Below are 12,354 nucleotides of genomic sequence, written 5' to 3'. Positions count from 1 at the left end.
AAAAAAACAAAAAAACGTAACCAACACCACTTTTACAGATCGTGTCAGATTTGTCAGTCTTTTTGAGAGTGAACATGTGAAGAAGATGAAGCTCACACAATAATACACAGTAATATTACAATAGGGGATAATGATGGAAAGTGGTTTGTTGTGAGACAAGAGGATGCAGAAGACAGGGTTAGATGAAGGCAACTGATTCGCTGTGGCGACCCCTGAAGGGAAAAGCCAAAAGGAGAAGAAGAAGATTGGAAAGTGGTTTTGCCATAAAAATGAAATAAAATCATCAATAATAATCATCATTCTAATCTGATGAATTAAGAAGTCTACGTATTTTTGATTAGCCTGAGTCACAAAATACAATCAGAAATGAGTCACATGACCTGAAGCTGTAGCTGAAGCTGCAGCTTCAGCTCATGTACACCAGAGGGGAGCACTGCCTAAGTTCTCAACATGTTTGAGCTCTGCTGCAGTGTCACGTACTGTATGAACACTGAATGTTTCATTTGAGCCCACAAAGAAAAATAAGTCGGTACGACACAAGATGATCAAAAGTATGTTTTTTTAAAATAACTTCATGACAAAATGAGGTCACTTATTGGCCATAAATAACTAGTGATAACTGAGAATCTGCTGTGTACAGTAAATGATCTTTATCAAATCGAACAATGATTGATTTACTGCATAACCTCCAAAATGTCATCCTGTCAAAAATGAAAAAAGAAAACAAACCAAAATGAGGACATGACGTGTGCTGTAAGAGACTCTCAAGTGTCTTCATTGTCAGATGACTCTCAAAGGGGCTAACGATCACTTCAAAATCTCAGATGACACTCTGAAAGCATTTTTCAGTCCCTCCAGCACCTCTCTCCAGCTCATCTTGAGGTGTGGTGTGGTGCTTTAGATTAGATGAGTTATCTCAACCAGAAAATCACTAAAGTGAGAGGCATCCTACCAATCAACTAATGCTTTTCATTCAAAGGAGCTGGAGTTCTTCTCCAATGTCATCCTCGTGCTATCTCAAATGGAAGAAGGTCATTTCTTGTATTCTTGATGTTTTTTTTTGTCATATCCACAGCTCGTGACCACAGGTGAGGGTTGGAAGCTTTTGGCCAAACCCATTTCCTCCTATATCCGTAGATCTCCTTTTTAAGCGCTTATCTCTTTGTGACTTAACTGTCTTCAGAGAGCCACAGGGGTAACGGTTACTTGTACTAGTCTAATTAGAAAATGGGATGCCACTTTTCACATCATCAGTTGATATACAGTAGTTCAGAAAATTATCACATTTACATATTGGCAAATGAATCCAGGTAACTCACTGCCACAGTAGTTGGGCAGAAAATTTCTTTTCTGCTGAAAATCAGTTCCAATGCCTGGTTTGGAAAGCACCCCTTGAATTCACAAAAGTATAAGAGCACTAGACATGCCTGCTGCTGCTGCCATTATTATTTAGTGACCTAACTTGGAGGCAGTGATGTGCAGTGAGGTTCATGGCTGGTGAGGCACTGATTTCATCATAGATTTACAAAAATATGAACCTACAGTGTAGCTTATTAACCATTGAATCAGCAACAGTGAGTCTCAGAGCAGAGTTATTTACACATACAAACTGTAACACACAATAAGCACATTTTATTAAAAAAACATTGTTATCTTATTACCTACATGTTTGTTTATGTCACATTTACTTAAAAATGAAATCCATGCGCCGCTCCTTCTGAACAAAAGCATCAAAAAAATTTCGAGTTGAGATATTTAATCCTCCATTTTTATAAGGCAAGACGAGCGGAACCCCCCCCCCCAAAAAAATGAATGGCTGCACTTGACTCGCTGACTATCGATTGTAGTTTGCTGTCACGTCTTCTGCGATCTTCCGCCGAATCCCTGGGATCACCAGCGCCCCCTACCATGAGGTAGGACAACTGCGTGCCTCACTTCATGACTTCTCCCAGCTGTTTCAGGACCGCTCAACTCAAGAAAGACGTTATGCACAGGTAGTTGTTGACAAAAACCCCCAAACAAAAACGCTGTATATATCATACAAATTATGGGAATTTAGTTCATAGAGCAAACGTGTTTGAACATTTTAATAGCGACATATAGAGAGAGCATTACAGTCTCACTGTATAGCAATGTAAAATGGAAATAATTTTATAATACGTGTCACTGGATAAGTATAACCATTTAATTTATTCCATTTTTCTTTTTTTTTTTCATGATGGCCGAACCTGCTCCTGATGGGTGGAGAACTTGCGTTCACCTCCGTGTTTCCCTGCCAGCCTCCATCTTCTTCAGACAGGGTGTACTCCAACACTTGGAGGCGACATTGAAGTCACGGCATCTTAGTCCTTTTCCTTACAGATTCCATGTCTTGTCAAGTTTTACATTTGTGTGAATGTTTTTCTGGTCCTCTTGTGTTTCACCTGTGTCTGATTGTGTATTCAGAATGTGTTTCCCTTCCTCATGTGTTAGATCACTCTTATCTCTTGTTTGAATACTCCTGTATGATCGTCCTCATTGATTATTCTCTTTGCCTATTGTCTTTGATACCTTTGCCTGATCTGACTGTGGTCCAACGAATATTTTTGCATTAAAATGAACGAACTTTGACTCTTCATCTGGTCTGAGGGGGTAACAACTGAAGAAGACATCAACTTTTCATGCGTGAGTCAATCATGACACAATTTTCATTTTGAGTGAACGACTTTTAAAAAGCTGCAATTGAGTCAATGTCACAAAAAACAGAGAGAAGGCAGGAGAGAGAGGGTGAGAGAGAGAGAGAGAGAGAAAGAGAGAGAGAGAGAGAGATAGAAAGGGAAGCCAACTTTGGCTCTCTTCCAGAAGCTTTTAGAGGATTAACAATCAAAATGGAAAATCCCTCCATCGTTTGTTCAGACTGCTGGCCTACACTTCCTCCTCCATCAGCTTCTGATTATTCATGCAACCAGAACCAAACCGAGCCCCTCTGACAATCACACTGACCTCTTCATTCAACTGACAGGGTGTCTTTCTTTGACTCCATTTTGACCTCTTTGAAAATACAGCTCTGTTCGTTTCATTCCTTGAAAGCCGATTTCCATTTTATTATTCTTTCCTTGATCTTTTCTTCCCCCGCCTTTAATGTGGTCTTTGATAAAACCTTCACCACCATAATTTTTTTCCTTATCTCTCTCGACGTTTCTGCCTTCAATAAGGTCTTCATCTTGCTGCCTTCTCCTCATTTGCTTCGGCTCCGTGTTGGTTGCTCTGCCAACAGCTTCAGGCCTGTTTTCTTTTGAGGTTTTCTGTCTAACAGAGGATCTGAAAGAAAGGAGGAGAACTTCAAACCGGCAAACTTTGAAGTCGCCAAAAAGAGGAACGTTCTGGTTTTAAAGGAAGATGTAGGCAGAGCTTGTGGGAAGCAGTTGCAATACTAATATATTCAAATTGAGGATGTTTGATTATAAGGAATGGAAGATGCAGACATGATGTGCGGATGCAGATGCTTTCATCTGAGGTCATTTCTAATGCAGTGTGTTTTCAGCTGCAGCTGCAAGAAGAACATGTCTGACAGTGCAGAAACAAAGGCTGGCAGCAGTGGAGCATTCAAACACACTGAACCGGCGGGGACTCAGATCTTATCTCTCTCCTTCACTCTATTATCTCCAAGAAGGGTTACTCGGCTTCAACCGCTGCTGCTCTGACTGGACAGGAAATTACACCGAGTTTACAACAGGCTAGAAAATGCTGATGTGATGCTGAGTGGTGCGAACAGAAAGCTTTCCAGTTTTTTCATCTCTTCCTGAGGTGTTGGGGGTTACATCAGGAATGATAACTAGTGAACCTGGTTGATCAGACACAGGATGGGGTGGATTTATGTGTTTTGTACATCGGGTTGTGTGTTAAGACTTAAAAATCAGGATCATAGCTACTTCATGCTTTTACCTTGAACTTTTTTTTTTAATGCTTTAAAAAATATCTAATTTTATTTCACTCACAATTATCTCAGACATAATCTATTAAATAAATATTTTAGTTCAGTGTCACCTTCACTGACAACCACAGAATTGTTTTTAGATGAAGGTTCCTCCTTCTTTTCCTCCTCCTCTCATATTCATCAGCTCAGTGTTTTTGCTCCTATCATTACAAGACATGCACCTTTGATGCAGACTAATATTAGGTGGACAGAATGACTAAGACACTGTGCTTTTTCCATTGCTCATGAGTGCACACATTGGAGCGGCTGTTTTTCGTAGTTCATATTTCAAAGATATATGTATCTTGAATCTACTGCAGTAAAGGTCACACATTGACTTGTAAATAAAACACATTGAATCATTGTCAGGATAAATTTTCCATGATGAAAAGATTTCTCATTAAAATAAATGAAAATGTTGTCCTAAATGATTTTATTGACTGCTTTCCAACACAGTGTCATTTGTTGCCTGGGTATGTTCAGTGGTGATGTTTTATGCTGTCCATTAAATATTGTGTTGCTGAACTGCTTGGAGGTCAGATACCAGTGTCTGCAGATGCACTGCTACGGTGAACTGTTTGATCCTGCCCTTAAAACAGTCATCGTTCAGTCAGATGCATACCCACAAGGAAGACTGGCACTTGTAACACCCCAGTGGTGCAAGGTTACTCGCTTACATCCATATTTTCCAAAACAGATTTAGATTTAGAGGCTTTCATTTTCGATTTAGAGGCTCACGCTGTCACGGGTGTTTCTCCACAACACGACTGGTGTCTCAGACTCAGCAGCAGGATGACTGGAAGGAGTAGAGGAACACAGAGTGATGATGAACATCATATAGGCATGCTTGGAGGCTTTAAAAATTAAAGTTAAGCTGCAGTTTATGTGTAGATGGCCCTGATGTGGCGACATAATTTTCACTGTTGGGGATCAGTATGGGTAATATAATATTTTCCCTTAATGGTATGTCATTTTGCTTGGCTGCATCCATCCGCTGTTAATCATCACGAGTCTTTTTATGACCTGGTCGGCCTGACTGCCATTTAGCACATCAGTCTCCCACCTCCCCCGTCGCTGTCGTCCTCCTCCTCCTTGCACATAGAGTATGCAGTTAAAGGGGTTTGTTGCTCAGGCAAAGGATTGGGGGATGGTGCACATTTATTTTAGAGAGTATCTGGTATTTCAAATTATCAATGTGCTTTCCTGGATAAGAGAATGGATCCAAAGATCCAGAGGCCTTCAGATGTTATTGAGGGAGTTTTTATTTCACTCTTCACTGGAGGGAGTCCAGGTTAAAGCCTGTTCACTACAATACACCATGATCCTGAGGACTGAATGAGCAAATCTAAAGGTTTTGTAGAGATTTGAGGAGAAAAGAGAATGTCAGTCTGGATTTGGAGCAGAAGAACAATGTTCAGACACAGAGATTAACCGACAGATAAATATTGACCAGTTGTTATATTCTCTTAATCTGTTTTGATTTGCAGGAATTATGAAATGAAACATTTTGTTCCTGAGGCAAAGCCAAAAGGAAGATGCAGATAATTACAGACGACATTTCAATTAAACTTTCAGCTTACAGTTCTTCTCTGCAGAGAATGAACTCCCCATGGGAGTTTTTAGGCAGCAATCACATATTTCTATTTTCCCCAATGGTGTATACAGTATATCGGCAAGCTGAGAAAAAGAAAGGAGTTCTGCAGAGGGTTGGGGCTGAATAAAATGGAGCTTCTTGTTTCATTTTTTTAACATTCTCTTGAGTGTTTTGCTGCAGAGGAGCTGCAGAAAGAATTTGGTCATTTCAAGGTTATTGAACACTGCAGGAGGAGATCCACTGGTGGAAGTGAACTGCCAGCTCCGCACACACAGGATGGGTGGGAGGTGGGGGTATGCTTACAAACCCAAATGGTGTGGCATGTGTCTGCATCACAGTACAGATTGTTGTTACACATAACCATGTGTGTGCTAAAATGAAATGGAAGAGTTGGCCAATCTGTGAATGGCCATCTGCTTCACTGATGGTAACCTCACACTCACACTGAGAAAGAGAGAGAAAGGCTGAAGGTGGATAATGTGATGACTAGATGTATGAATGAATAAATGAATGAATGGATTGATGGATGGATGGATGGATGGATGGATTGATGGATCAATAGATGGCTGATGGATGTATGGATGGATGGATGACTAAACATGTGAAGGGATAATTATGCAGAAAAGGCTTGAACAAGCGGACACAGTTGCTATTTTATGCAGATTTGATGGGGGTCTGGTTTTTCTAAATCTCCTTGGAAACCGCTGGACAGAATTAAATTCAATTTCACACTTGCTTTGTAAAGCATTCATCTCATAATCTATCTTAACTTGGCTTATTTTTAGGCATAACTTCTCTCCTCTACTATTCTTCTATCATGTGGGAATAGTCAATACCAATATAAGTCAATACCTTTCAAAAGTGGTTGTGCATAAAGATGAAGATCATGGTTTATCCACATCTTAAATGGACCCCCCCCCCCATCTTCTGTGTGTCAGTCATGACACTATTAAACTCAACAAGAAAACATTTTGCATTAAAATCAACCAAATTCTACCAAGACATCAGACATTTACTACCTACAGATAACAAATACACTTAAATGTTTTGAACGTATGAGTAAAATACAACAAAAATGGGTTTTTAGTGGAAAATCCACTTGAATACGGACTGTAAGTAACCTGCTGCACACTTCTGTAGCATATTTACTGGACAAACAAACCAATATTTTTCAACAAACTGGACAATATATGCCTGGCCAAGCAATGTAATTATTTGGTTAAAGTTGCTGCCGTTGCTTTCTGGTGGTCTATTCCCAACAGATAATGGATTTAGAATCCTGGTTTTTGAAGAAAGCTACCCAGGAGACAGCAGTTGAGGTGAGCTCAAGATGGTTGTGTCTGACAAGACTGTGACGTTGGGATTTAGCCTTCACTTCGCTACTTAGTAGATGAGAACAGGTTTAGAGGTGAAATACTCCTGACCAGGAGATCCTGACCAAGCATAAAGCTTCCTAACATAAAAATACTGTGACCAGTCAGTTACACACACACATACACACACACGCACGCACGCACGCACGCACACACACACACACACACACACACACAGTATATAGTATTTATCTTCATGGAATTCTTATCACTAGTTTTTACAGAACTCTGCTAAGAATCCAACAACCAGCTGGACAAGACTGAGAATATAACCTTCCTGGGAAAGGTGAGAAAAATGTTCTTTGAATGTAGCATGAAGGGGACTACAAATGTCATAAAATATTTTACAGGAGAAAATAAATTACCTCAATTATTACTTCAGCCCAGGGGTCACCTTAACCATATATTTTCATTCATTCATTCATTCATTCATTCATTCATTCATTCATTCATTCATTCATTCATTCATTCATTCATTCATTCATTCATTCATTCATTCATTCATTCATCCATTCATTCATCAATCATTCATTTTCTGCAACAGTGAAAGCATGTAACACCTGGAAACCCACAGGAAAAAAAAAACAGGACTCAAAAGCATGACCCAGACTTAATGCAGACACATTTGTCAGAACCAGGTTTCATACATGGGAAGGCAGCCAGTTGAAGGCAAAAATCCAAGAAGAAGGCAGACAACCTGGTCAAAATCAGATAGGTTACAGTTACTAAATATACACATAAGATAAAGATGGAATGCTTGGAACAAAAGACAAACTGGCATGGAGCAAAAGGGAACATGCAGACTAAATACAAAAGGGAGATGGGAACAGTGAGACACAGGTTAGAAGATCAAAAATGCAGCTGAGCATTATAAAGGCTGCCAAAGCAGATGGCTAGAATGAAAGGATGAAGGCTTTCTCCTCTTCCTCGATTAATTTTTAAAAAAAAAACAAGGAAAGCTCATTATGGACGCAACATCAACTCCATTATAGATTTAATAAATCCTTCAGCCTAACCTGGCCATCAATCATCCTTACCACTGATGCTTTATTTAAAGCAGCTTCAGAGCCTAAGGAGCAGTTTTTAAAGGTTGATTGGATTTTATTTATTAACTCCATCAGGGAAGGCTGTCAGCCTTGTGCCTAAATCTAATTGACTGTAAGGTTAGTCTGGTAATTAACAGCTTTTCTTAAAATATCTTGTTTTGGTCTTTAAGTTCAAGACCATTAACTGTAATGCTTCAATACCACTGCTTGGTGTAGCTCAGATACTGCCTCATTAATTTAAGGGTTTCCATTGCAAGCGCTGTGGATAGTCGTGACTACATTTTTCAGTGTCACCTTGGTTGAAGGTCCGGGTTGAGCTAAACGGTGAGGTTGAAAACACAGCAGATCACTGATTGGCACCAGAGATAATTTAAACACACAATTCCTCAGTAGCCAAATCACTATTAATGAAGACATTTGGTTCTCCTCACCCAGTTTGGCAAACCACAAAACCATAACATGGCCGAGTGATTGGGTGCTGATGTTCCTCTGTCTGTTAGTCATCACAGGAGTTGGAAGGAGACAGCTGGATAACTCCACTGATTATCTCCAGTGAAAGCTGGAGGAGGCTGAGAGATCAGTCATGTGTGGTTGCTTACTGCACTGTACAAATACCTCAAAAATAATTTTGACAATATTATGGAAAACAAGTGTCAAATCTACCACCTTGGGTCTCATTTCATTGTAGAAAGACATGGAGATTTTGTTAAGTTGTACATTGTGATTGTTGTTTAGTGTATCAGAGAGTTGATGCAGGAGTCTTTCCATGGAAAAAAAGACAAAAATAGTAAAAAATAGGAAAATTCATTACAGTACATCATGAAACAATATTAACAATATTAACAATATTAACCATTTTTAATGAAACCAGATGGGACACATTCCTCTTAGTGTTCATGGTGGCAGAATTAAAAGTGATTAATGAGTCAAATACATGGACTTATACATACTGTGTGTATGAAAATGTCACCCCCCCCCCTCCCAGGTTGCAGCTGGGTCTAAGTCTACAGACGGTACATCATTCCCCCACCTGCTAGATAAAGAATCTACTACGGCTGAAGGAGGGTGGAGATGGTGCTCAAATTTTAAAGGGTTGATAATAGAGGGTTCTTAAATCATTACAGATCAAGCGTTGCGCTCATTCATATATGAACTTGCAGATCACTGGACAGCTGGTGTTATTGATAAGGCATCGATTGCAAATTCAGCTCAATGCATCCAAATTAAACTACAGTGTGACTGAGATTAAATTCAAGACAGTTGGAGATGATCTCTTTGTAGTTTAGAACAGACACAACCCACTGTTAAGAATAAAGCTAATTTTTGTATTAAGCATTGTATAAAGAAGCATTGAACAGAACAACAGATTTTATTTTCCATATGACATGAAACAGGAAGTCCTTCCTGCTCTGAGTTATTAGCAATCTGCACCAAAAAGGTAATAATGTAGTTACAAGGGTGTGATGATGATGTGGGACCACCGCTGAAACATCAGCTCAAGTTCTGATTCACACTGAGATTCTTCTGCTGTCACTGCTTTTATATGTGGAGAGGAACAATAAAAAAAAAAAGAACTTTGTTTTTGAAGCTGCACATGACTGTCTTTGGCCAGCCATGGAATTTGCTTGACCTGCACAGGCATGGCAGTTTCCCCTTTGAAGATAGTCTTTGTATTAAAATCAGAAGGTGCGGCGACAACATCATTACTCAACACAGATAAAAGCTGTGTGACGAGGTTTAATCTTGTTCCTTTGGTTCCACATGAAAATACAGTCGTCTGGGCACTTTCTATGTTAAGAAAGGGAAAAGAGCTTGAGGCTCAGTGACTCAGAAAGAAATGTATCACAGACAGGAAAGTTTTTAACCATCCTGCTCTGAGATCATTTGTTCAAATTCAAACAATCTTTGTTTTGCTTCCATATAGACGTGACTTAAAACAGCTGAATGGTCAGTTTCTGTTTTTTTAATTTTTATAATTATTTGTAAGTATTTTGATTCTAAAGCTAAAGCACAATAATTAAAGTGAACTGGAGTGTTGTGCAGTGTGTTTGTGTGTGTGTTATTTTCATTCATTCATTTTCTCTAACTGCTTCATCCGCTGTCATGGGTCACGGGGAGCTGGAGCCTATCTCAGCTTTCTCAAGGCATGAGGCAGGGGAAACTCTGGGCGCGATGCCAGTGCACTGTAGAGCCACACACAGAGATGCAGACAACCACGCATGCACACACTCATATCTACGTACAATTTGGGACTGGCCAATTAACCTGAAGCACACGTTTTTGGAGTTTTTAGTTAACTTAAAATGCGCATACGCGTACACTCAAAGCTCACATAATAAAGTTCATTTAATGAATTTATCTTAACAGAAAACTTTGAAAACATCCAGAAATCAACTTTCCTGATATAATATTAAAAATCCCCAAAATACACCTTAACATTTTCTTTCTCTCCACCTCCTGTGTGGTTTGGCTGCTTTTGGAATAGTATGATTGTTTCACTTGAATCTTTTCTTTATGTATGTTGGGGATGAGAGGCTCCCTCAGTTCTGATAAAGCTCTGTCTATTAACTTACCTGAATACAAATAACATGCTGTGTGTGTATAAATATTCTGATGCAATCACAGATCTCTCGGTGAATGGTAATGAGCTGAATCGATGATATTATTCCCTATTTTCCTAACACACCATTCATATGATATGCGTGGATGCATATCTACAAGCTAGGATGAACACACATATGAATGAAATAGATTAAAAAAAAATCTACTGCAGGTTGTTTGTTTTGAATTTGACTCATACAATTTGTTTGATTTAGGAAACCAAACCAGTTTTAAAGCTAGAAAAAATCCCACCTAAATAGAACACATAATACTGAGAAAGCAAGCAACTGGACATGGTAGGTGAGCATTAAAAATCTTTTATATAGCTGTTCCAGCTGATAAACAGAATATGGATACCATTGAAATCATTCAGACTATCCTTGACTCATTAACAACACTGGAGTAATAGTGGAATTCACAGAGGCATCAGCAGATGGAAGGATGGAAGGAAATGAACTTGCAGACAAATAAGCCAAATCTGTAAAAGAATAAACTGGAATGTTCTAATTATAATGATGACGTACAAAGCAGAATCAAGTCAGACATGTCAAAGAAATGGCAATGACCTAAAACAAGTGGAAGATGGAGATTTGGACTTGTGCAGGTGTGGCATATACTGTATTTGTGAGTTAAAGACGGTTCACCTCTGAATATCCACAAGCTTTTCCTACAAGTTCAGTTGACATTATTGTATACAAAGGTGAGTATTAAAACATAGACAAAAATAAAAAGAACTTGAAAAACATTCATTGTCACTGATACCAACAGGACAGACAGACACTGAAGAGTAAACAGGAAAATAATGTTTGAAACTGAAGGTGACAACAATTTTACAACGGAACTCAACAAAAAAAGAATGGAATATGGGACTGATGATGTATACTTGTAGAGATCATGTGACTTTAGTTTGAAGCAATAAGCGTGGATAAAAACTTTGACTTTGTAATGTAAAGTTTCATTAGCTGGCTGCTCTGCTATAAATGTAATAAAGCATATTTTTGTTGGCTCCATATTATTGTGAATTGAAAGCTCAGCATTCAAATCAAAGTTGTTGGAAACACACAGGGAATGGGATGAGCTGAGGAACTCATAAATGTAAAGTTACAGTAAATGATGACTGAATGAATTTCAAATTCTTTCAAATTCTTTTATAGAACAATGAAACGTTTCATGAGAATATTCTTCAACCTAAACTAGTGGACCACATATTGGCTTTAAAATAACCCAGTCATTAAACTCCAGAAGTCTACAGAAAACTGGGTGATATATAAATAATTTTAAGTAAACCTTCACTAATTACATCTTTTCATGTAATGTTACAAACTCTGTTTTTAGCCATGAGAACAAGAGACTGGCAATGTTCTCTTTAAATCCATGGTAGGCCATGTCAGACCACAGTATTTTTCTCTGTTGTAATGGGTTTCTGTGTGAATGCAGAATGACACTCAGTCATTATCCTTATTTAGCACAAATAAGGAGAAAAGAAAAAGAAGGCTTCCAAAGTCACACTCCAAAGTCTGTATGCCCCTCTCCTAACATGTCTCCCAGTTGATGTCTTTTCAAACGTTCCTTTCAAACATTTCAAACATTATTGCTTCTATTTATTGATATTCTTTATTTTTCCATTGCTGTGAGCTTATTCTTTTTTATTGGACAATGCATTTTCTTGTACTCCGGTACTTTTTTCCTGCCACATAGACTGTGTATATACCGTATCTACAGTATTATCTATATATTTTTATCCATATACTGAATACACTCTAATTGTCTGTTAGCTTGGATTGT

This window comes from Antennarius striatus, chromosome 14, assembly GCF_040054535.1.
Source record: "Antennarius striatus isolate MH-2024 chromosome 14, ASM4005453v1, whole genome shotgun sequence".
Taxonomy (NCBI): Eukaryota; Metazoa; Chordata; class Actinopteri; order Lophiiformes; family Antennariidae; genus Antennarius; species Antennarius striatus.
Note: the sequence above shows the minus strand (reverse complement) of the source record.